At 44.7% G+C, this 26,701-nt stretch overlaps 1 protein-coding gene across 9 annotated transcripts in view; it reads left to right on the top strand.

Moving 5' to 3' along the window:
- The first annotated feature begins 1,456 nt into the window (after positions 1-1,456).
- Positions 1,457-26,701, top strand: part of PITPNM2 (phosphatidylinositol transfer protein membrane associated 2) — a 231,620-nt gene continuing 206,375 nt past the window's right edge. For 3 of the 9 annotated variants that reach the window (XM_077920518.1, XM_077920523.1, XM_077920521.1), the window contains exon 1: positions 1,462-1,787. The gene's annotated coding sequence lies outside the window, so the exon portion shown is untranslated. Of the gene's footprint in view, positions 1,788-26,701 lie in introns of all 9 variants that reach the window. The other 6 variants (XM_077920525.1, XM_077920524.1, XM_077920526.1 and 3 more) reach the window with 4 other exon arrangements.

Raw genomic sequence — 26,701 nt, forward strand, 5'->3', positions numbered from 1 at the left:
TGGGGAATCTAAAATTGCCTATACTGTATACAGTTTATTTTATTTGCCAAATTTCAGGCAGATCCATCCAAAGGTTTTCAGGCAGGGAACCCTCCGCCAATTCCTTTTTAAAGGAACTTTTTAATTTTTCTTCCAGACTTACCGGTAGATGCAAATTGCAGACATGGTCGCCCCTTCTGATGACATCCAATTTCAGAAAAATGCAGGTGAGGAATCAATTTGAAAAATTGACACTTGCGAGATGCATCTCTGGGTAAGAAAACTGCCAAGTCCAGATAAATTGGTCCAAGGCCTATTTGCCACAGGTGACTTTACCTGTGCTTTAATGAAAATGTCTAAGTCCTGAAACGCCTTATTGGGGGCTTTCTGTAGGCTGCTACAGGTTTATAAACTTACTGCCTGCTTGGGCTCTGCTCAACACACACACACACACACACACACACACACACACACACTGCATTAATTGCCCTCCTCTCTGCTGCATCCTAAACCACTCCTACACCCCCCCCGCCACCAACATACAGTGGTACCTCGGGTTAAGTACTTAATTCGTTCCGGAGGTCTGTACTTAACCTGAAACTGTTCTTAACCTGAAGCACCACTTTAGCTAATGGGGCCTCCCGCTGCTGCCATGCTACCAGAGCCCAATTTCTGTTCTCAACCTGAAGCACAGTTCTTAACCTGAAGCACTATTTCTGGGTTAGCGGGGTATGTAACCTGAAGCGTATGTAACCTGAGGTACCACTGTAGTGATCTGGGCATAAGTGGGTAGGGGGGTAGGATTGCAGCCCCTCCTGCTTAATGGTTAGTGCTCTGGTTTGTTCATATTGGGTTTTATAAAGTACAGATAGCACAGGTAATGCAAATAAACAGACTGTACAGCCTGGTGTCATTCACAGATGACAAGGTGTTAACACATTAGGTTTACTGTGGCACCTTCACCACTTAGGGTTCATCATCCACGGTCAGTGCTTGTATGTTAGTTTACAAACAAAATTAAAAGAAGGAAAACAGCGAAACCAACAGTTAACATTCAACTGTTGTACAATCAGATATCCTTGATGTTTCTGATTTAGTTCTAAGACACTGTCTGGGCTACACACAGGGTTCTGGTTTGCTTTGCTTTTTATGGTTTTTAACTTTTCCAATGCAGTGAGGAATTGTTAACTGCACAATTGATTTAAGGTGAGCAGTTTTAACAATAAAAACTTTGCCACATGCACTGCACCCAGAAACGTATTCCTTCAGATGCGTTGCATCCATTGCACCGCCCACGGTTTTGCCTATAATTCAAATAAAAGACTAATGTGCCTGTGTTTTGTTTTCGTACCACCGTCATCACCTGCGGGCGGGCGGGAGGGCTCCCTTGGGCGAGAGGCCGGCCGGCCGGCAAGGGGCGCGCGCGCGCCGCTCTCTTCTTCCCCGCAGCCCCGCGGCGCCCAGTGCGGGAATGTGCGCAAAGGAGAAGGAAGTAGCAGCCGCGCCGGAGCTGTCAGCGCGCTCCCTGCTGCTCTTGCCGCCCCGGAGCAGGAGGAGGAGGAGGAGGAGGAGCAGGGCCGCCGCCAGGCGCCCCCCTGCCAGCCCGAGCCGCGCGGCAGCCCGAGAAGAAGAAGGCGGCTCGCCCTCCTGCCCGGGCTGCTCTTTGCATGGAGCTGGCCCTCCCCGCCGGATAGAGAGGGAGCCTGCCAGCCCGAGCCGCGCGCCCCGGAGGGAGCCGGCAGCCGGGAAGGCAGAGCAGGCCGGCGGCCGCGAAGGGGAAGGACGCGATGCCCCGGCGCCGCGCCGAGGTGAGGGGGCGCCCGGAGGAGGGCTGGACGGGGGGGGGGGGTCGGGGCGCCGAAGCGGGGGCGGGGGAGGGAAGACACGCGCCCGCTGCTCGCTTGGAGGAGGAGCGTTCTCACGTGACGCTGGAAAGGAAAAGAAGAAAAGGTGGTGGCGCCTTGCGGTGCCTCGGAAAAGCTTCGGAAAAGGCTTTCGTGGCAGCGGCGCGCAGGAACTGGAGCCCCGTCCAGCTGCCTCTGCCCTGATGCGCCCGTGCCAGGTGCGCCGGGGGGGGGGACCAGAAAGGGAATCACCGGGTGAATCCAGGGTTTCTTTCCCGGAATCCAGTAGGATGTAGCTGCGGGAATGGCTGGCAGCAGGAAAGGGTCATGTGGAGGAACTTGAGTTTTTGTGGCAGGGAGTTCCAAGGACCCTGGGATAGAAAAATGAAAGAAGCACAAATCCATTTCTAGTGGGGTTTAAAGGTAAAGGGACCCCTGACCATTAGGTCCAGTTGCGGACGACTCTGGAGTTGCGGCACTCATCTCGGATTATTGGTCAAGGGAGCCGGTGTACAGCTTCCGGGTCATGTGGCCAGCATGACTAAGCCGCTTCTGGCGAACCAGAGCAGCGCACGGAAACGCCGTTTACCTTCCCGCCAGAGTGGTACCTATTTATCTACTTGCACTTTAATGTGCTTTCAAACTGCTAGGTTGGCAGCAGCAGGGACCGAGCAACGGGAGCTCACCCCGTTGTGGGGATTCGAACCGCCGACCTTCTGATCGGCAAGCCCTAGGCTCTGTGGTTTAGACCACAGCACCACCCGCGTCCCCTTAGTGCAGTTTAGGTGAGCTGAATTTTTTCCCTATCTAGCAACCAATATGTGCCCCTTTGGCACCTGAGGCAGACCCCAAAATGATGCCCCCCTTCCCGCCAGGTAAGAAGGAGTGAGGGAAAATCTACATCAGGAACAAGAGCGAAAGAAAGATCTGCATTGGGACCTGCTGCCTTTGTGGACCCTGCAAAGTGAGGGGGTCACCTCACCTTGCCTCATGGGGAGGCTGGCCCTGAATAAAGATCCACATTGGAATCTGCAGTCTCTGTGGATTTTGCTGCTTGAGGCAGCTACCTCAGCTTGCCTCATAGGTGGGCTGGCCATGCATAGGAAGCCACCTCCTGCCAGGTCAGCTGCTCAGTCAAAGAAGGGCCATTTCCATCCCTTCTTCTTGGGATTTTAACCGGAGTTTCCAGGGGTTGAACCTGGAATGTAAGCAGATGCTCTGACCTCTTGAGTTCTAGCCTTTCATGTGAATGAACCACTGTAAAGGGAAAGGGACCCCTGACCATTAGGTCCAGTCGTGGCCGACTCTGGGGTTGCGGCGCTCATCTCAATTTATTGGCCGAGGGAGCCGGCGTACAGCTTCTGAGTCATGTGGCCAGCATGACTTAGCTGCTTCTAGCGAAGCAGAGCAGCACACGGAAACGCCGTTTACCTTCCCGCTGGAGTGGTACCTATTTATCTACTTGCACTTTGACGTGCTTTCGAACTGATAGGTTGGCAGGAGCAGAGACCGAGCAATGGGAGCTCATCCTGTCATGGGGATTCGAACTGCCGATCTTCTGATAGGCAAGTCCTAGGCTCTGTGGTTTAACCCACAGCGCCACCCGCATCCCATACAGTAGATCAAAACCATGCTTGACGTATTAAACTGCAGCAGATGAGGGCCACATTCTCTTGGTGGCAGTGGGTGGAGCCAAAGCTGATGATGGGTGGAGCCAAAGTGTCCTGGATTAGCTGGTACTGAATGAAAACTGCCTGCTTTAATCTTCACTATGTCCGGCTCAGGATTTTATTCAGGTCTATTTTAGTAGGAAGCCTTGTCTAGTCTAGTTTGATGGGGTTGATCTGAGATATCCTGAGGACTTTTCTTTTAGTACAATAGACTAATATTGCTACTGTTTTGGAAGGCAAGTGAAAGCAATCCCTTTCTGACTTTATTATATTGTTATTTATTATAGTTATATCCCACCATTTCTCCAAGGAACTCTAGTTGGTGTATGTGGTTCTCTTCCTCCTCATTTTTATTCTTTCTCAGACTTGGGTCTCCAGCTGTTGTTGAACTACAACTCCCATCAATCCCTAGCTAATAGGACCAGCAGTCAGGGATGATGGGAGTTGTAGTCCAACAACAGCTGGAGATCCAAGTCTGAGAAACAACAACCTTATGAAGTAGGTCTGCCAGGTTATAGTGCAGCAGTCTAACCACTACGCCACACTGTTGATGATATATATACACAGAGAGTATGTGTGCAGAAGTCTGCCAGTTTGTTCTCTGACAGCTGGGGGTAGGGGAAACTTTAAGAAGCTGGTAAAAATGAAGAGGAAATTAACAGGAAGGAAGGAACTCTGATGGAATATTGGGAGGCGCACAAAATGAGGCCCAGAGGCCTTTCATAGTAGAACTGATTCAAGCATGAGCACTTGGTAACTGAGCGATGTATGCGAGTGAAATGGACCCTGGTTTCTGTAGGATGGTCTTAGGTGCAGAATGGACACACTGAGGCATTTAAAGCACATTCTTTCCCTCAAAAGATTCTGGGCACTCTCGTTTAGCCCTCCCAGAGTTCCCAATTCCCAGCAACGCTGAACAAACTGTTGTGTACATAATTCTTGGGGGGGGGGGGAGTGTTCTTCAGGTGGAGTGGATGATGCTGTCACATAGCCAGGAATTGTTGCTCTTTGGGGAGCAAACTACAACTCCCAGGATTCCTTGGGGGAAGCCATGTGCTTTAAGCAGCATTATATCTGCTTTAAATTTATGGTGTGGGTGTGATTTACAGTTCATTTCTTTATTTCAAAATCATTTATATACTGCCGTTCCTCTCTAAGGAGATCATTCTAGCATACACTGAAAACAGTAAAGCTTTATAAATGAACAGTAGGAAACACCAAAGCTAGCATAGTAGCTAAAATATGAGGAGGGCTCAAAAGGGTTCTTTAAACAGAAAAGTCTTAACTTCCTCCCCCCCCCCAACCCCCTCAGCCCCACAAGTAGTACTGGCTGGGGCTGGTGGGAGTTGTGAAGTCTGTAATAGAACAACAACATTCTAGATTTAGACCACATTGACGCCATATATTGAAAGCACTTTAAACAGAAATGGCTCCCCCCAAAGAATCCTGGGAGCTGCACTTTGCTAAGAGTGCTGAGAGGAGACCCGTCACAGAACTACAATTCCCAGAGCTCCCCGTGAAAAGGGATTGGCTCTTATATCATTCTAGAAATTGTAGCTCAGGGAGAGGAATATGGTCTCCTAACAACTCTGAGCGAGGGACGCCTAGGACTTGCCGATCAGAAGGTCGGCGGTTCGAATCCCCGTGACTGGGTGAGCTCCCATTGCTCGGTCCCAGCTCCTGCCAACCTAGCAGTTCGAAAGCACGTCGAAGTGCAAGTAGATAAATAGGTACCGCTCCGGCGGGAAGGTAAACGGCGTTTCCGTGTGCTGCTCTGGTTCGCCAGAAGCGGCTTAGTCATGCTGGCCACATGACCAGGAAGCTGTACGCCGGCTCCCTCGGCCAATAAAGCGAGATGAGCGCCGCAACCCCAGAGTCGGCCACGACTGGACCTAATGGTTGGGGTCCCTTTACCTTTACTTTAACAACCCTGAGCACCTTTAATAAACTACATCTCCCAGAATTCTTTGGGAAGAAGGCATGATGGTCTAAAGTGGCACCATAGTTGTGGATGTGGCCCCAGCTGACAAATTAACCAGTCAACCAACTAAAAACTCATCCAACAAATCGAACCAGCTTTTTGTGAAATGAAATGAAAGGGCCACAGGCACCTGCACCTTTGTGGCAGAAGGTCCCTAATTCAGTCCCAGCATCTGCAGGTAGGGCTCCGTGCCAGAAACCTGGATTGCTGCTGCCACTCGGACTGGGTACAGATGATGTGTTCAAGGTGCAAAGCACGTCCTTTTCCTCGAAGAATTCTGGGCACTGTCGTTCGTTAATGGTTCCTGGGAACTGTAACTCCCAGAGCGGTAGACTACAATGCCCAGAACTAATTGAGGGAAAGAATGTCTTTTGAATACATGGGCGTAGCCAAGAGGGGGTGGGGGCAGCTCCCCCCCAAAAAAATCAGTCAATAAAAATACATAGCTAATTGAGGTTCTGCACCCCCCGCAACAAAAACCCTGGCTATGCCCATGCTTGAATATTCTTTAAAGGTGTGCTGTGCTGTTGTAAGAGAATCAGGGTCAGAGAGGGGAATAAAGGAAAATGACCTTACCAATATTAATTATATACAGTGGTACCTCGGGTTACATACACTTCAGGTTACAGCCTTTGCTAACCCAGAAATAGTGCTTTAGGTTAAGAACTTTGCTTCAGGATGAGAACAGAAATTGTGCTCCGGCGGCGCAGCAGCAGCAGGAGGCCCCATTAGCTAAAGTGGTACCTAAGGTTAAGAACAGTTTCAGGTTAAGTACGGACCTCTGGAACGAATTAAGTACTTAACCCAAGGTACCACTGTATAGTATGCCCAGTATCAGCAATACTGAGCAAGATGGACCAAGAATCAGATCCTGCTTAAGACAGCTTATTAACCCAGTACTTCCTGATTCCCAGTTAACCTTTTTAAAAAGGTTGTGCCATAAAGATGCCTTAGATGTATAATTGAAAATGCAAACTGCAAAGATCAGTTAGGGACAAACACACCTTTTGCAAACATCTGCCGATAGTGAATCATGGATGGTCACATCTGCACCTTACATTTAAAGCACACGCCTTCCCCACAAGAGTCTTGGGAACTGTAGTTTATTTAAGGCTACTAAGAATTATGAAATTGGGTGAACTGTGGTTCCCAGGGTTTTTTGCAGGGAACCCTTGACTGTTAAAATGGTAGACGTGTGCTGTAAATGTGTGGTATGTGACTTTTGTATCCCTCTGCACAGTGTGTTTTCAAGATTACAAACCCCGGTTTGCCCAGTGTCATGTGTGAACTGGGTCTTAAATTTGCTGCGCTGCACATTGAAGAACAATTGTGAAGCAAAGTAAGAAAAAGTCGAGTGGCTGTCTTGTCGCTTTCCTTGTTTTGTATGGAGTTGCATAACTCCAGGTTTATTTCTGTTGTTGTTCATTTTCTCCTTTGTTGCACACTGCTCACTTTATGGTTCTTTCCACTAAATTCATGATTCTTAACCCTGCCTTGAGGGGAAGTGTGAGGCAGGGATAGATCCAGTGATGTTTCCCTTTTTGTTTATTCCTAAACTCCTTTGCCCCTATAAGACTCCTTTCTTATTTATGCAGTGGAAACAAAGGAGGCTTCATGGGTTGCTAAGAGACGCTCTCCCAGGGTAACTGGCCACCAATTCTTGTGTTAATGATAACTTCTGGGCCCACTTCAGCACCTCCTTTTAGGACAATGGGTAGCCCTTCAGAGCCCTGCTTGCCTCTTTGAAATCTTCTTGGCGCCCTTGGCTTTTCTGGCAGGGTGAGAAGCCACATGACAGCTGTCGGGTGTGGGATACCTGTAGGGCGCTTTTGGAATTTCATACCTGGGTCGGATAAGAGTGTCAGACTGAGGAAATCCTCCCAGTTCATAGAATCAAAGAGTTGTAGAATTGGAAGGGACCTTAAGGGTCATCTAGTCCAGCCCCCTGCCATGCAGGAATCTCAGCTAAAGCATGCATGACAGATGGCCATCCAACCTCAACTTTGGGGTTTCACATTGTGCTGTAGAGCAACTCACACTCAGCCTGACCTGCCTCACAGGGCTGTTGTGATGATAAAGCCCCACGTTGTGCCCAGAAAAGGGAGGGAAACCATTGTGAATAAGTGAATCATCGGGTCCTGTGTCTTCCTCATGTGCAGCCCATCGTTTTCTCTCATCCAAGGCTGCTGTTAATAATAATAATAATTTTATTATTTATACCCTGCCCATCTGGCTGGTTTTCCCCAGCTTCTCTGGGCAGCTTACAGCTTATATAAAACATAATAAAACATCAAACATTAAGTTGTGTTTGAGTGGTGTGTAAACCCTGTCCCGTAAGCAGTGTTGGGGAAAACAATTAATTCCTGGATGCCAAGATCCAAGTTTGGGGCAAGTGCTCTTTGGTGAAAGAACTCCAGCAGAGATTCAAAATCACAAAACATGCAGCAAATAAAGCGTGCGCATATAGGCTGTTAAACCTTAAATGTGCCCTTTAATGTTCCTACCAAAGTTTCCCACTTCCCCTAGTGTAGAAAGATACCACACATCTGGTAATTTGAGAATGGTTTACTTACAAACTCTCCAAAGGTCAGAGTCATGTGCTTTTCCATACGGAATCATAGAATTGTAGAGTTGGAAGGGACCATGAGGGTCATCTAGTCCAACCCCCTGCAATCCAGGAATCTTTTGCCCAATGTGGGGCTCAAACCCACAACCCTGAGATTAAGAGTCTCCTGCTCCACCAACTGAGCTATTTCACAGATGGTTGCACAGGCAAGTGTAGCTTGCTTACAAAATGGTTCAAGTTCCTAAACTATTGGTACAGGAGAACATTCATTTCACACTCTGTTCTTGTCTGGAAAAAAGAGGCTGGTTAAAGCCATGCAGCTGAGCTGGAGCAACCATCCCAGACCTCCTCACCCACTGAATGCTCAGGTAGACTGAATGAAGCCAAGACTTGATTGCCTATTTCCTCCCAAGGTGAGGGGAGGTGACATAGCTAAGTCTGGCAGGACAGCTTTCTCTATGCATTAATTCGACTTAAGCATGTTGGTTATATGAGGCAGATTATCCCACAAGCAGTACAGTAACACTCTTTAATAAATAACAAATAGTATTGTCTACTGAGACTGCTAGTGGCTCTTCAAGGGAGAGGTCCCCACCTCCCACCCTCTCATGCTTTATTGCCTGGAGATGACAGTGATTGAACCTGCATGCAAAAGAAGTATGCGCTCCACCCCCGAGTTAAGGCCTGAGTCCAGCTAAGGGCAGGTTTACAAGTACACAAGTGATGATTCACAACTGAATGTGTGAACAGACATCTGTTGAAAAGCCTTTGTATTTGGAGAGATACAAAAGTTCTGCTGGTGTTGTTTAATACGAGATAAGAGCATAAGGAGAGGCCACCTGGATCCGGGCGAAGGCCAGTCTCGTTCAGCATCTTGTTTCCTGCAGTGGTCAAGCAAATGCCCTGCGAAGGCCACAAGGAGAGCCTGAAGGCGAGGGCACTCTTCTGCCAGTCCCCCAGCAACTGATAGATTTAGAGAATACCAATTCTGATTCATCTAGCAGCCTTCTGCCAGCATTGCTTGGGGATTCTATGAAGCCAAAATAACAACAACCCAGTGCAGTTTTGAAATCAGCAGTTAAAAGCAGTGCAGTTTGGAAAGGGTGAGTCTACCATCTTGATTCAAAATGGCATCCAGTTGTATCCAAACATAGACGAAAACCTGCTCCTTGGTCTCAGGAGCCATTATGCAAAATTTGCTTAGGATACCTTAAGGTGTCCAGTTCACAGAGAACAAACAGCTTTACAGAAATATATAGTCGATATTTTAGTAAAGCTCCAGGCACATAGGAACCTTAGTACAGTGGTACCTCGGGTTACAGACGCTTCAGGATACAGACTCCGCTAACCCAGAAATAGTACCTCGGGGTAAGAACTTTGCTTCAGGATGAGAACAGAAATTGCGTGGCGGCGGCACAGTGGCAGCAGGAGGCCCCATTAGCTAAAGTACCTCATGTTAAGAATAGTAAAGGTAAAGGTACCCCTGCCCGTTCGGGCCAGTCTTGACAGACTCTGGGGTTGTGCGCCCATCTCACTCAAGAGGCCGGGGGCCAGCACTGTCCGGAGACACTTCCGGGTCACGTGGCCATCGTGACATTGCTGCTCTGGCGAGCCAGAGCCGCACACGGAAACGCTGTTTACCTTCCCGCTAGTAAGTGGTTCCTATTTATCTACTTGCACCCGGGGGTGCTTTCGAACTGCTAGGTTGGCAGGCGCTGGGACCGAGCAACGGGAGCGCACCCCGCTGCGGGGATTCGAACCGCCGACCTTTCGATCAGCAAGCCCTAGGCGCTGAGGCTTTTACCCACAGCGCCACCCGCGTCCCATGTTAAGAATAGTTTCAGGTTAAGAACGGACCTCCGGAACAAATTAAGTTCTTTACCCGAGGTACCACTGTACCTATAAATTAAATTAATATACAATTTAAAGATTGGATTAAACTATGGAATGAAAATATTTAATTTACCGCATGTACTGCGTTAAAGGAAAATGTTATGAAAATGATTTACAGATGGTATATTACACTGGTAAAACTTGCAAAAATGTATAAAACATGTAAGAAATGTTGGAAATGTAAAGAAAAGGATGGTACTTTTTACCATATGTGGTGGGAATGTAAGAAAGTGAAGAGCTTCTGGGAATTGATATATAATGAATTGAAAAAAATGTTGAAATATACATTTGTTAAGAAACCAGAGGCCTTTCTTCTAGGAATCATAGGAAATGAAATAAATAGAAAGGATTGTAAACTTTTCCAATATGCAGTAACAGCGGCAAGAATATTACTGGCCCAGAGATGGAAACAGGAACAAGTACCTACATTGGAGGAGTGGAGAATGAAGCTGATGGACTATGCAGAACTTGATAAAATGACAGGGAAGATCAGATATCTATGAGATCAAAAGTTTATCGAGGACTGGGGAAAGCTAGTGGAGTATTGGGGACGTATAAGTGACAACAAAATAACGTTAGTGGCATTTAAAGAAGCTCTGTAAAAACTCAAGAAATATTGTAAGAAAGAAAAACAGGTGTGGAAGGGTATGTTAAAAGGCAATAGAAAATTTAGGAAATGTGTAATTAAAAAGTTTAATTCGGATGATTGTCAGAAAGGCTGATGGAAGTCCAAAAATGAGAAAATTTGTTAAGTTGTAATGTATATCTATTTTTCTTGATGAAAATTAATAAAAATATTATTAAAAAAAATTAAATTCTGAGTGTGAAACAAAGATTAAGAATCAGTTGTGTGTCTGGAGGGCCGGAAGATCCAATGGGGTGAAAGCAAACAACTGAGACTCAAGGACTGAAATTTTACCTTATTAGCATTCGTTGCCGTTGAAAAAGGTTGAAAGAGAGTCCTTTTAGCTTGTTAGTTTCTGCTAATTCTATTTAAGATTTCATAACTAACTTTTAAAATTAAATGGCCAGCTGATGCCAGCTTTAATGAATGTAAATATGTGTATGTAAGACTTTTATTTGGGAATAAAAATATTTTTGCAATTCTTTAGCACTTGCTCTAATGGTCCGGGGTTGCTTTTGTGGACGTTTTGAATGTCATCCAGCAACAGCTGTTCATTCATGACAACTTATTTTAAGTGGCAACTTGTTTTTCCCCTCCCCTCTACCTGTGTTTGACAATTAAGAACTGTGTTGTGAAACAGATCTATTTAATGAAGAGGAAAAACCTGGAACGTGTGCCATGGCGCTGAGGCTGTATTTACAGGAAACATTGTGGGTTTATTACCCTAAGGTTAGGCATCACATAGATGGCAATTTAAGTGCCCAGGGCGTGTTGAAACGAGGCTTTAAACAAATTAATCTGCATTATCATGGACGCCTTAAGATTTGTTCATAAGCAGTTTATTATCTTTCTGCTTTGGGCTGTGCTGCAATATGGGAGTTTTTTTAATTCGTAGAGGTGGCTGATTTAATATTTGTATATTTTGTAGATACATGTGAATGATTAAATATTTGTATCTTGCAGTTCTGTTGATTTTTTCCTACCACTTGAAGATATAATAATAATAATAATAATAATAATAATAATAATAATAATGACGACTTCACATTTTTTAAGATTATCTCCCCTCTAACCACTAAGTAATAAAGTACTATACTAGCGACCACCTAAAAACTAATCCTTTGCTGAAATGTAGACTCCCATGGGTTTTTAAAATTTATGTTCCTTGCCTAGCCAGAATCTGTGAGTTATTTTTTTAAATTAATTTATGGATTGTATGAATTCATAATTTATGAAAATGTGTGTACAAACATGTAAAAGCAGTTAAACTAGTGCAAAAAACTGTTGAAGAGACGTTTGAAAACAATACAAAACGAACAACTAAGGCAGAGATCTTTTCATCTAGCTGAAAAAAGTTTTAAAAAATAAATGCCTTCAGTTGTTCCTTGAAAGTATGCCTAGCGGGTGTCTGTCATATCTCAAAATGAACGATTTACTGGAAATAGATGACATAAAGTGGTCTCTCAAGTCAACTGCTGTGTTGTTTATGGTATGGGACTGATTTAGGTAAGAGCCAGTATTTCTGTGTTCAGAAATCAGGGTGAAGCATTGCTGCTTTGTCCCAGAGTCTTAGAGGTCTGCAGCCAGAACTGTTTTAACAGCCAACCTCTCTTACCAGGGAACTCTGGGAATTGTAGCTCTGGGAGGAAAAGGGGGTCTCTTAATAACTCTCAACGCCCTTAGCAAACTACAGATCCCAGGATTCTTTGGGGAAAGCCATGACTCTTTAAAGTGGTGTGATGGGGCCTAAAGTGATCTTCCTGCTACCTAATGTCCTTTCTTGGCTTCTTTTTTGCTCATCCCACGTCAATTCCTGCTGTGTAGCATCTTGCCTGATGAAAAGATCTGGAGAACTTGAAAACTTGCCACTATCTTTTGACACTTTGGTTGGTCCCAGTGAAGGTATCGCCCCGTTGTGGATTTTGAATTTGAAGAAAAGTCAGCTGGGGTTGGGCACAAATGTCAACTTTGGTTTCTCTCAGTTTCGTATTTTCCCCCCAAACTTAAGTTTTATTCTCCACATTTCTACATCGGTTTCTGATTTTTTAAAGTGTTTCTCACGAAAATTCATCAGCATTTTAATGGAAATTTCTCATAATACACACATTTTTAATGCAACTTTGCTTAATTGGCAAAGTTTTGTGTGCAATTTGCCCTGCCATAATGCCTTTTTGTATGCTATTTTCACTTATATGCATACTTTCCCATCATATCTGCATTTTTGTTTACATCATTTGGTTAGATAGGTACAGTCCAAAATTTAGAGAAGTTCAATTTTTGAAGCTGCGATTTGGTTTGCATATTGTTTCAGGAAGTGAGAATTAGGTAGGTTTGCATTAATATGTGAGCTGAATTTCTCCCCTTTCCCTACACTTGTCTTCATAAGACCATAAAACACATTACAGTGGTACCTCAGGTTACAGACGCTTCAGGTTACAGACTCCGCTAACCCAGAAATAGTGCTTCAGGTTAAGAATTTTGCTTCAGGATGAGAACAGAAATCGTTCTCTGGCGGCAGCAGGAGGCCCCATTAGCTAAAGTGGTGCTTCAGGTTAAGAACAGTTTCAGGTTAAGAACGGACCTCCGGAATGAATTAAGTACTTAACCCGAGGTACCACTGTATAAGCAAAATAAAAATAGCACCATGTATTTCAGCTGCTCAGTTAAGATCATCCCAGGCAAAAACAGCTCAGGAATGCTGTGCTGCATGTTATAAAACTTCAGTTTTCTAGTTGGCGTGATAATACTGTGATAAATTCTTACCAGCCAAGCGCCCCATTTTAAGCGGGACAGCCCCACTTTCTCATCCCAGAGCGCCCTGATTTCATGTGGCAGGCGGGCAAGGGTGCGAGGGAAGTGGGAGGATGGGCAGAGAGCGGAGATCAGGCGGGTGGGATGGTGCAATGTGTGCCCCCCATTTTGCATACCCTCAACATTTCAGGAGGGAAAATCCCTTAGCCCTATTACTCAGAACGGAGCAATAGACTTCTTATCAGATCTTCATGTAACAGTCTTTGCTTTTTAAATATTACTTAAAGTTGAGGGGTCCTAATCCCTCCTTCCCCCTTACGTTCAAGGTGGAACTGCACACACACCTGTGAACAGCAACAACTTTTTTTTGGTGTCACACGAATTTCAGATTCATTTTGGGTTTTTCTTTCATGGTGTGTTTTCATGTGTTCACTGAAGCTGTGCATCTCACAGCCGAAACGTTTGCTGTGATTTTTTGGCCATCTGGTATGTGGGAGTTCTTAGTCGTTTTCCTAATTTTAGGCCGTTGGCAACTGCCTGAAAAGTTGGGGCAATTTAGTATTCAACCATGGAGAAGTTCTTTAAAAAAAGAGAGGAAAAGAAAGTTGGGCTTGAAAGTCTCATAGGGAGTGGACAGGTTAGGAAATGGTGCTTTAGCCATCTTGTGACTGGTGAAGCCATCAAAATGATGGGACATTTGTACGTCTAATTGAACTAACGGAACAATTTCTCCCTTGCTTCAAATTTTTCTAACACCACTTTTCACATGCTGGTTTGCCTTCGTCATTTAAATTTAAGTCATTTCGTTTGCGGTAAGCCCTGTTGAGCATTATGGGAGTTACTTCTGAGTAAAGATTCACAGGGATTGTTCTGTTAGTCTGTGTAAAATCTCATCTTCACCTGACGAATGAAGCAGCATCTCCATCGTACAGCTTTTGTTGTTTAGTGAAAACACACCTCTTACTTTTAGGATTCACTCCGATCCTCTGATTGTACATTGTTTTAAACAATTTTAATATTATATTGTTCTAACCTGCCCTGGGAACTTGCAGTGAAGGGTGGGTAAGAAATCTAATAAATACATTATAAGTTACTGCATTCTGAGGTTTTTTCTTCATAACCTGTTCCTTTCTCTAGTCTGATGAAGTGTCAGTTAATCAAAAAATCTGCTCACTTATTTGTGAATATTTTATCTAGTTCTAATAAGCGTATTAACTTGCTGTTACTTTTGGATATAATTTTTTTCTTATGGGTTAACCTCCCGTTTTCTGTGCACAGAGGTGGTGAAAATGAGCAGGTATAGACAGGCAGACAACACTGACATGAAGTTTAGCAGTGCTATAAAAAAAAATGGAGTTTAAATCCTTTCCCCCGCATTTTGAAACCTAATTTGCCGAAAGTTTGAGGATCAAATTTCCCCCCTCTCAAAAGCCACCAGGAGCACCCACGATTTATACTTTACAGAAAGAATTTAATATATGTTTGCTTCAACAAACTTTCACAACTGGAGAGAAAGAGAGATTTTTGCTTTGTTTTTCTTTTATGCTTGTAAATTACCTTGAGACTTAATATGAAAGAAGATTAACGAATTAATAAATTAAATAATAATAATGTGCACAACGGCATCACAATATCATTTCCAAGGGCTTTTTTTGCAGGGGGCAGGGGATATTGCACCCACCAAGGAGAACTCCACAGAGAGCAGCCCTTTTTTTCCTGCAGGCAGAGCTAACAGGGGCTGAGACCCTGGACAGCTGCTGCCAGGCAGTGCAGACAATACTAAGCCAGATGGTTTGACTCGGTATAAGACAGAGTCTCTATGTTCCTATTTTGTATTTTATGTTTTGTCTCTCATGCTGGCCTGGAGGAACACAATTTTCTCCAGCAAAGAGTATTGCCATGGTCCCTCTCTGTGTACCCATCAAGCCCTTAGAGGAGGCTGTGTGTGCTTTTCTCCTCCTTGTAAACTGGTTGCAATATCTGTATCTGCAAGTGACCTCTTTTCTGGGCTGCGTTATGGTGCATACCCGCTGTTCTGTTCCTCGCTCCAGCAGGGCGTCGCATTGTTTGCTCTCCAGTTTCCAGTAATTATTTTGTACAAGAAACAATACCGCAAAATAGTTCTTCAGAAGCCACAGCTTCGTTTATAACCTTCCTTTTTATAGAGAGCTGACGGTGGGAGGGAGAAATTCAGTTTGCTTCCCTTGCTGGGAAACTTTTAAACTTTTAGTATTAGGAACATTCCTGTGCCTTATTGAAATGGCTTTTGCTAACATCATGTTCCTTTATAACTGCCCAACCTGTCCCCATTTACTACATCTGCCTTACCCGATTGAGCAGACTGCTTAAATACAGTTATTGCAATGGAGAATGTTGTTGAGTTACATTAAGTGTGGGGAATGTCGGCTATCTCTGTGTGTAGCTTGATGTGCTAATGAACTTTACTGATGTGTCTCTGACTGTTTCAGTGTTTAGCATTCATCCTGATCTGTTTGCAGGGAGGTTAGATGATATGTCAAAGCAAGAGTTACTCTACACTTTTTAGTACATTTTCTTGATTGCAAAAAGCCTGTGATTTGGGGGGAGTGGATATATTCCACGACTCCCAGTCAACAGCCTTTGAAATTAGCCAGGTGCCAGGTGCGTTTTGCGACTGGCTTGGGTCCAGTTGTGACCATGTGGAGATCTCTGGATGCCAGGTTGACAGCTGACATCTCCATCTGGCTGGCCCCTCCAGCTTTCTTAAGCAGAGTGGGGATTTGAACCCTGATCTCCCAGGTCCTAGTCTGTCTGACACTCTAATCACTACACCACACTGGCTTCCTAGAGTACTTCTGCTATGGGGCGACTATATCAATTAAGTAGATAAATAAATAAGGGAAAAAACAAAATGTCACTTAGAGAAGGATCTGAAATATTTTGCTTAAAACTTGAATTTGTTTTACTCTGGATTGTTTTATATTTTAATGTGGTGTAAATGACTTTGAGATTTTATCTTTAAAATATAAAGTAGTATAAAAATGAAACAAATAAAAATAGATCCCATTGCGGGGGAAAGGCGCCCAGGCATTCTGTTGTGGTGACAGTAACCCAGGTTTAAGGTGCCATTTGGCAATTAGCTTATATATCTGAGTTTCTAACACTGCCAGTCAACTATAATTGCACAACCTGAATTTTCCAGTGTGTGGTGGAATCAAACCCCCAAGGAGCAATAGTCGTCTTGTATTTCTAACTGTCCTGAATGGTTGTTGGGTGTTTTGTACAGGGCACATCCACCTGCTTGGCTCTGAACTGGAGAAAAACCACTTGCTGGTGAGAATGTACCCAGCAGAAGATTCAGAGGTTGAGTTTTGTGGCTGGTTGGCCTTTTGGAGGTTGCTGGGTTGCTCGTGCATGCTGTTTGCTTTTGTGAGAACTGATGGTACTATAAAGACAAGCATTACCTGTTCGGATGTTTGCTTGTCTTACTCCTCTGTGCACCATTCTGCATATTTATTTTTAAAATTGACCAGCATGGTAAGCCTCCATTCTTGCAAGTGAATGGACCCTGTAAAAGACTGCCTTTGGAACATCCCACCACTTGAGGAAATGGGGAGTCCTGAGACAATATGCTTCAGATTTGTACAGTCTGGATCTGGTGACTCCAGGCTGCACAGAGCGGGGGCATTCCGGAGATCAAATCGAGCAACATGGTGCGTGATGACCTCCCTTTTGTAGTTTTGAACTCATGTTATGTTTGGACAGCTGTGCTCAGAAATGGTTGTGACGTTGCCGGAAGAATTCATGTCAACAGACAGTAGACCTCCAGGGCACATCCTGTGGCTGGCCCTGGAGGCAACCTGGGAGAAAAAACGGGTTATCTGCCTCCCCAGGAAGCTGCTGCTGTTGCTGTGCTCATTGTGCATGCAGACTGTGTGACTTGCATGTGCCAAAGAAACATGCTGGATTGTCGTGAGTCAGAGCCCAATAAATGTTTTCCTTGAACTTGCAAGTACAGGAGATGCATTCACACAGATTCTTTCTCAAATCAGTTTAGTAATTCTGGGAGAAATTCACAGCGGTCAACCTCTACGGACACTGATTCAGTGCTACTTCTGAAGATGGAGGTTCCATTTATCATTATGGCAGATAATAGCCAAATTCTCCACTAATTGGCCAGTCACCACATCTTGTGGCAGTGAGTTTCAATAGTTAACCGATAAGTACTTCCTTGTGACTGCTGTTTATCTCATAGACAAGAGAAGTAGAAAAACATCTTTCTGTCCTGGTGGTTTCCAAACTTTCCCCCCAAGGGGCCACTTTAAAATTACTGAGGGTCATGTTGGGCCAGATACTGATTTTTCTGCCTTTTGTAGCAATTGTCATGTGCTGTGCTAGATGCTGTATGATTTTTAATTGCCTTTCTTTGCTTCCTTTATTTCTTATATTGCATTTTATTGTATTACAATTTGAATTTCACAGAATTGTAATACAGTAAAAAAAAGAAAAAAGAAAAAAAGGAACAGAAAATACAATTAGAAATCAGTATAAGTATTTAATGCAGGCACAGTTTGGGTTCTTTGCTCTATCTGTCATCTTTGAAACCATGCAAAATCTATACCATCTACATTTGGGCCATCTTTATTTTTAAAAAGCTTAAGCTTCCACAAATGAATGAAGGCCTATGTGTTCCATGAAGAACCTCCAATATCTTGATCCTCTTTGGCTGCAGCCCTCTTCTAGTCTAAACTGTTTTGTTGGTTTGGAGCAGGGAGTGATGTCCCAGGGAAAGTGGTTGGTGCATTTGGCGAGGACGACATCTGAGTAATTGGAATTCCATTTGGAAGTGGGGGTTCCATTTGGCAGGCAATGGAGCAACCAATATAATTTGTGATTGCCACGGTGTGCTGTCCCTGCCCCCCCCAACCTCATTTCGCCCTCCCAGCCAGGTTGCAGCATTGCATCCTTTGCTTGTCTGTGCCTCCACCCTCGCTGGCCTTCCTTTCCCAGGAGGCTAATTTGGGAAGCACTGGAGAGGAGGGTATTCAAGTCATTAGGAGACCATTTAAACCCCAGGATGTGTCACAAGGTCCTTTAATTCCATTATGGGCCTTAACAAAGGGTAACGGGAGGACTTGGCTTTGTATTGTGCGTTAAGGCTGTGCCAAGCTCACAGGTCAGCTTACAGCCATGCGCCTTTTAAAATGTTTAGTCATCATTGGAAAATCTGGTTTCGGGCTTCAGGCCTGCTGGTGAGTCACACGCTTGTTGGATGATTTACGTCTACGCTTCTTAGAGCAGCCGGCAGTGTTGCTGTTGCATCTGTCTTAATCTTCCTGGGACAAAACAGCCCCCCCCCCATGTAATTACTTCCCATTTGGGCTTTGCAGCAATTCCAACATTATGGGGTGAAGAAACAGTTGCATGGGCAGCAAGAAATGCATTGATTATTTAAAGTCTCCTGTGAGCCTGAATTGCTGAGACTCGGATGAGGCTGGCACTACACCTGGGTGTGTGATTCCGTGGTCTGGCTTGGGCGCAAGTCAGGCTCCGGTTTGGGTCTGACTGGATCCTTCAACCACTCCTGGTGTGGAGGTGCAGCAGATTTGCCTTCCTTCAGAAGAGAGATGCCCAGAACAGTGACTCTCACAGAGTTACGGTTGTTGAGTTCCACTGCGGAGATGTGAATCATACTTGCCCACTCTAAACGAAGAACCCTTTCAAGTACCGGTATCTTAATGAAGCTTGCCTACCATATTAATGCAAAGAAATAAAAAAGGTCCCTTAGCTACTCAAAATTTGGCAAACACTCGAGAGAGACTGACTGGGACATTTTGTCATCTGTACCAGAAAAGTGAAATGGCGCCAATGAAATGGCTTCATAAATTATATAGTGAGAATTGTTCAACTAAATAGGGGGCAATTACCTGCTGTTGAATGGGATCCAAGTATTGCCACGGCCGGAGTCGAGCTGCCTTCTCCTGCCTGATGTTAAGACTTGCTCTGGAAACACTGCTTAATAGTTAAAGAGCAATAAGGCCCCCACGATTTGGCTGGCACCTGAGCCTCTCTCAGATCTGTGGCCAAACATGGAGGAGAAAATTGATTTTGTTTGCATTTGAATGAGAAAATGCCAGTGTCACACTTCTTGAACCAATATGCAAACCAAAGCACAACCATCCTTCAAGATTTGCGCTCTCCAACCAAACAATGTGCACAACAATTAGGGGAAAACATTCACTAAAGGCATATGTTAGTGAAAATACCATAAGAGAATTTTGCTCATAAAATTTTTGCTCATAAAAATGGGTTATGTTAGTGGAAAATACCATAAGAAAAAATTGCTCATAAAAATGTGCTAGTCAGAACACCGTACAAAAATGCTAGAAGAAATTAGTGCTGAAATGCTGATGAATTTGGATAAGGATGTTAAAAAAAGAAAAAGAAAATTTCTGTGGAAATGTGAACCGAATTTAAGGTTGGGAAAATAAGAAGTACTGTACAGAGAAGTGAAACTGATGGCTTCATCTCTCCCTTGGTATTACCTTGACCTTCTACTGACTCTTGGCTCCTTCCCATCCTTGGGGAAGAATGTGTTAGACCTTCAAACAAGTAATACAATAATTTTAATATTTCCTTTCCAGAGAGGGAAAAACAGTTGTTCCTTATGGTTCTCTGGCCTGACAACCAAATGGGCTCAGGTTAGCATTGTCATTTCCTCTCTTACCCTGCTCTGCGCCAGAAGGCCTAACAGTGGTTAAACAGGCAGAAATCCAATGGTTAGAGAGAATGGGGATGCATTGGTGCTGCAGGAAGCTTTGCCTGTTGGATTGCTGCCTGTAATAAAGACACAAGCACACTGCCTGGAAGGAGAGGGGCAAATGGATGAGGTCTCAAACTATTTCTGAAGTAGAAGTTGTCTTTCTCTTTTTCCTTTTATGCCATTCCAGGTAAAAAATAATACACTGTGTATATTTTTAAGTACCCTCATTTTAGAAAGAACTGACACAATATGGAATCGTTTTCTCTGTGTGGGTGGATTACTTATCTCAATGCTACATTTTTGTTCCATCGTCTCTCCTTCCACCCTTCTTTCATATAAATAGACGATGTTGCATGTTTGTTGCAGATAAAATCGAAATCCAAATATTTTCTGTCTTCTGACTGTCTCTTGAGCTGACAACCCATTGTGGGTGTCTCCTTTATTTATTTCAAAAGCTTTTAAGTGAGTGCTTTTCTTTGGTGTTCTTCCATTTTCAGGTAGATGCAACAAAGCTCAGGGATTTTAGGCTGTGACTTCAAATGCTTCTTTAGGTCTTTATCTTGCCCGTCTTTGCAAGTCACTTAGGGTGCTCAGCGTGGTCCCCCAAGCTGCCTGTTTTCTCGTCACCTTTGAGGTGGGTTAAGCTGAGAGGTGTTGATTGGCTGAAGGTTGCCCAGTGAGTTTCATGGCTGAGTGAGGATTTTAACCTGGGCCTTCCTGGGAACTGACACCTGAAGCCAGTTTGATGTTATGGAGATGATGATTCCTTGGCAGGGCAAGATGTCATGTCACAGAGCCAGACAGGGATGATAACAGTCAAAATGCCCTCTTCTGGAAAAGGTCCATGGGGTTGGATCCAGACTTTGCTTTCCATGGCTGGACCTAACCCTTCAGAAAAGTGTAGGACTGCGGGAAGGTGGAATCTGCAAAAGTCACTTCCGCCCATCTGTCAGCAGTAGTGTCCCATGAGCTGAGAAATCATCCTATATTCTAATTCTAAGTTGCTAGCATGGCAGCCCTGTTAGCAGACTCATAGCAACCCCAAAGTTTGCAGAAGTACCAAAATATTTAGGGGAGACTAAGGGGAGGTGGGAACTCCCCCTCCAAAGTAGCCCATAGCAAATTGAGTATGCTCAGTGTCCAGCCTCAGAATACTGGTTGCCTTTTTTTGCTGGGAGTGAGAGTGGAATGAAGTATCGGGAAGCCTCAATAGGACTGTCCTGCACGGCAACATTTTGTTGCAGCTTCAACTTGCTATAGCTATATAATGTTCTCTGGCTGGACAGCTTGTCCCAGCTGTTAAATATTGTCTGTGCATGTATATAACATATACTTTAGCTACTGAAAGTGAACACAATTAATGGCTTTACTAAAAATGGTCATTTGTTACGAGCGCAACGTTACTTGCAGGTGTGCGTAACAACATTAATTATGGATCTAAAAGTACACAGAGATTGTACTTTTTACACTACCTGCCAACGAAGGCTACTGTTATGTGCAACTCCTGAAGTCATTCCAGTCCACAAAAGCTTATGCTGTAATAAATTTTGTTAGGACTTCAGGTGCTGCAGAAGTCTCTATGTCTTCTTTTTATAGCTGGGTGCTGTTATTCTCACGTCTTGCTTGCAGCCTTCCTTAGGCCATAGGTGCCAACTCTATGGGGCTGAGGACAGCTCAGCTCCCCCCCCCCCCATATGCGGGGCTGAGCCCCTCCGATCTTAAGGGACGAGGACACACCGGGTCTCCCCCACTGGGCCTCCCTCCGCTGGCAGAGGGCCTCGTCAGGCCTACCCACTGTGGCAGCCTTGTGGCCTCCTCCCGATGCATGTGACGTCACACATGTGTGTCGCACGCGTGATGTCATGCACATGTGACAAGCCAATACACACCCCCAATGTCAAGTGGAACTTGGCACCTCGGCCTTAGGTACCTGGTTGGCCACTGTGAGAACAGGATGCTGGACTACATAAGGGATGCTATATTTCAAAAAGTGAAAACAGTTGACCAATGTTGTTGAGCGCACTCTCTCTCTATTGCAAAATAATAAAAAAATAGAGACCTCTGCCCTCAAGGATCTGACAGCCTAAAATCCAAAACAGGTGAGACCACACAGAGGAAGTTCAGGAAGGTGGAGGAGGCAGAGTGAAGGGGTGGAGAAAAGAAATATTTTCATTTATTTCAGTTGCATGTACCTACAGTAGGCCTCATCTGCACTCTAAAGCAGTGTCATACCACTTTAAGCGGCCAAACATCTTCACCTCGATGTATGTGAGCCAGCTGGCTGATCCTGAGGACAAGGCCGTTAATTTTCCAGAACCAGTATACTTCTTTCATCTCAAATGTGAGTTGCTGATAGGCACATGCCAAGCTTCACCCCGGCATAATTTATTTCAGGTGCGTAATGTAATCGTTCTCTATTTTCAGGCCTTTTCTTCTTCTCCTTTCCGTGAACAGGATTCCAGATCCTTAAGCTTGAACATGGGGGGAATCTGCCAGCCCAGCCCAGCACAAACACTTTATTCATTTTAGGCAATGCAGCGGCTGGAGCGTGTTCCGCGGTTGTTTTTGATTTTGCAAAGTGTATTATTTTTAAATGTAGTTGTTTTGCTTTGTGGAGCCGTCGCATACTGTAGGCGTGGTTCTTAAAAATAGCAGCAGTGCCATGCTCTCGGCTGCAAGTCGTGTAGCCTGCCTTTAAGAGAGCTTTGTTCCCAGTTCCTTAATGCCACACGTTCCTGTGCCTGAATCGTTCTTTTATTGCTTTGCTTACAGAGCCACTGCTTTTGTCCGAAAGGTCTTAGGGGGCTATGTCAACCCAGTCCAGCTATGTCCTTTGTGTGAGTGCATGTTTACTTTAAAAGGTAACTTAACTGCTGGTCTTCCTTTCCTTCTCAAGCTAGATGTAGATTGATTTCTTTTTTTAAAAGAAGTCTCTGATCAGTTAACTTTTCTGCAGCATTGCATTTCGAAGCTTATCTTTGCAACACTTACGGACTCAAAGTTTGTTTGTGAAAGGAAAAATTGAGTTTCTGGTTCTCCAGAATTCTAGACCAAATTACAGTGGTACCTCAGGTTACATACACTTCAGGTTACATACGCTTCAGGTTACATACTCCGCTAACCCAGAAATAGTGCTTCAGGTTAAGAACTTTGCTTCAGGATGAGAACAGAAATCGTGCTCCGGCAGCGCGGCAGCAGCAGGAGGCCCATTAGCTAAAGTGGTGCTTCAAATTAAGAACAGTTTCAGGTTAAGAACGGACCTCTGGAACGAATTAAGTACGTAACCCGAGGTAACACTGTATACACGAATTGTGGATTTCACTTACCCTAGGGGTGGGGAACCTGGCACCCTTCAAATGTTGTTGAACGCCCAACCCCTGGTATGGCCAATAGTCAGGGATTATGGTAGTCCAAAAACATCTGGATGTCCATAGGTTCCCTGCCCTTGCTGTAAGGTGCCAGAAGACTCTTTGTTTTCTTGCAAAAGACTGACATGGTTACTCTTGCCCACTGACAAGAGCTCTCTAGACTTGATGCAGTGAGGAGTAGACTCCCTGAGGCAGGAGGCCCATAATACCTGTCTTGCCCCAGGACCCTCCAAAATGTGGAACTGAAAAGGAGCCATGAGACTGAATCAACAGCCACAACCCTGGTGTTGTATTTCTTCTCCCAGCTACACGGGTGTCTGAGGAGAGAAGCCAATGTTTGGGTCTTGCTTGCAGGCCTCCCACAGACATTTGGTTGGCCACTGTGAGAACAGGATGCTGGACTAGATGGTCCCCTGGCCAGATCTTATACCTGATATACATGATGGCAATCCTGTTCTGTCTCCATGCACGTAGCGGCATACTTGGGCTGTTCAAATTAAAAATCAATAAAAGTACAAAAGGCAGAGCTGGCGCTAGGAGAGCTGGTGTTTATCACGCCATGATCAATTAGCGCCGTCCTCCAGCTGCTTCTGAAGTCCCGTCTAGTCGACGGAGGTGTTGAGCTACATTTATTGGTTGCTGTTCCATGGAAGCATCAAAATGTTGTTTCCGAAGCATTTATTTCTATGCCAGTGTGTTGAAGATAATACTTTCCACATCAGCTGGTCTGCTGAAGAACTGCATGTCTGTAAAGAAGTCTGGGGCTGCACACATCCCATACATTTAAAGCACACTCACCCCCAATAATATTGGGAACCGTAGTCTACCCCTAAGAGAGCTTCAATTTCCAGCTTACCAAACTATGTTTCCCTTAACAAACTATAGTTCCCAGTATTTATTCTTTTTGGGAGCGCCCTTTAATTGTATGGTGTGCCTGCAGCCTGGGGCGTCTCCCAATTAAAAGCATCGGGCTGCAGGGGAGGGGGAGGCCGCTGTCTGAGGCCCTGGAGAGCCTCTGCCAGGCAAGTAGTCTGAACTGGTAGACGGCATTTTATTGCGCTCATCGTACAAGTGCCCGTTGTATGCAAGACAGTGACTGTGGGGTTGTGTGAATCTCTAAGTTGTGGTTTCTCATTTTTCTGTTTTCAGTTCAGTTCCTTACAATTCCAGATCAACTTGTGGATTTTTTTTTAAGTCATCAGGAAAACTCATCAAATATACATGTTTGTATGTAGTTTTACCTAATATACACATTTTTGCTGAACAGTTTCCCCTAACAATGCATTTTTATTGTTTTCACTAATGCAGCACATGTATATGCACACTTTACCCAAGTACCTGCATTTTTTTTACACATTACTTGACTGGAGAACTGTGTCATAAAATTAGAAGTTCAGATTTTGAGAGATGGCTGGGTTTCGATTCATGTACTGTTTTGGAAAGTATGAATTAGGTTGCTTTTAAATGTGAACTGAATTGAACCTCCCCCATCCCTGCCTGGGGGTCCTGTCTGTTCCTTCTTTACCCAGCTGTTGCACAGATGTTGAGTATCTTAAGTGCCCTGGGTGATTTTGGGTGGATAATGAATTCAGCGGAAATTGAACTGGGGGTGGGTTACTGGAGTAGAATATTGATTTGGGGGAATTAATGGTATTAAACTTGCTTTAGAAGTGACTGGGAGTAATAGAAGGGGAGTTGAAATGATTTTGAGTTGGATCTTTTGGAAATAAATTGGGGGTAAGTGAATTAAAGAGAATCTGAATTGGGGAAGGGGGGGGTCAAATTGGAGAAATTATCTGAGTGATTTGGATGAGTTTTATCATAGTTAATTTGTAATGTTTCCTTTTTGCAGTAACTCTCCAAAGCTCTCAGCAAACGCTTTAAGCCCCCGCTTGTCAAAGAAAAAAGTACTACATCGTCTGCATATAATAAAATCTGCAGGGGTTTGTTTGACAGACTACCAGTGTGTTTCACTGGTAGGCTTCCTGCCAAATAATTTATGTAAAAATTGAAGAGAGTAGGGGCAAGGACACACCACTGTTTCACTCCATTGAGAAGAGGGACAGAGTGGGATACATGGCCTTTGCTATTCCATTTCACCCGCAATCAAGTGATTGGATGAGAAATCATTTGGGTTGCCTTTTGTCACATTTGATGTCTTAAAAGGTAAAGGTACCCCTGCCCATACGGGCCAGTCTTGACAGACTCTGGGGTTGTGCGCCCATCTCACTCAAGAGGCCGGGGGCCAGCACTGTCCGGAGACACTTCTGGGTCACGTGGCCAGCGTGACATCGCTGCTTTGGCGAGCCAGAGCCGCACACGGAAACGCCGTTTACCTTCCCACTAGTAAGCGGTCCCTATTTATCTACTTGCACTTTTAAGGGTGCTTTCGAACTGCTAGGTTGGCAGGAGCTGGGACCGAACAACGGGAGCGCACCCCGCCACGGGGATTCGAACCGCCAACCTTCCGATCGGCAAGCCCTAGGCGCTGAGGCTTTTACCCACAGCGCCACCCGCGTCCCTATTTGATGTCTTACTCAACATCTATACATATACACCTGTACATATTAGCAAATTTTATGCAGATTTGACACTGCTGCCTGCATGAGCTTAGAGAGTGGAACTAGGACATTCTCCAGCACTTCTGTGGTCTGCTTTTCATGAGGAGAAAATAAGAGCCCTGTTGACTCAGGCCAGCATCCTCTTCTCACAGAGACCAACCTGATGCCCACAAGGAACCCACAAGCAGGACCCAAGTGCAAGAGCAGCACCCTCCTACTAGGACTGGGCGATGTATCAGTATATCATCCAAAACCAGTTTGAAGTCCATTTTGTCATATTGGTTTCATAATTTTGACCTGGCAATATATTGTGAATCATGATGTATGTGTGTGTGTTATGCAAAAATCACGATGTGGGGAAAACCGTGAAGCCAGCCAATGCTTCTTTCGATTCCTACAGCCCCTGTTAACTCTGCCAGCTCAGCTCTCCCCTGCCTCATGAAGGGGGCAGTGAATCACAAGAGAAGGCGATGCAAAAATCACGATGTGGGGAAAACCGTGAAGCCAGCCAATGCCTCTACATACTGTAGCTCCATCCTTATTTCAAGCACCATGATATATCGGTATATTGTGATGTTTTGCTGGTGATATATCACGATGTTGAATACCAGGTATCGCCCAGCCCTACTCCCTACTTGTAATTCCCAAGTGGAGGAGGATTGGCAGTGGTGAGCAAGCTCTCTTCAATCTGTTGTTGAATCATAGAATTATAGAATAGAGT

The sequence above is a fragment of the Podarcis muralis genome, chromosome 16, assembly GCF_964188315.1.
Source record: "Podarcis muralis chromosome 16, rPodMur119.hap1.1, whole genome shotgun sequence".
Lineage (NCBI taxonomy): Eukaryota > Metazoa > Chordata > Lepidosauria > Squamata > Lacertidae > Podarcis > Podarcis muralis.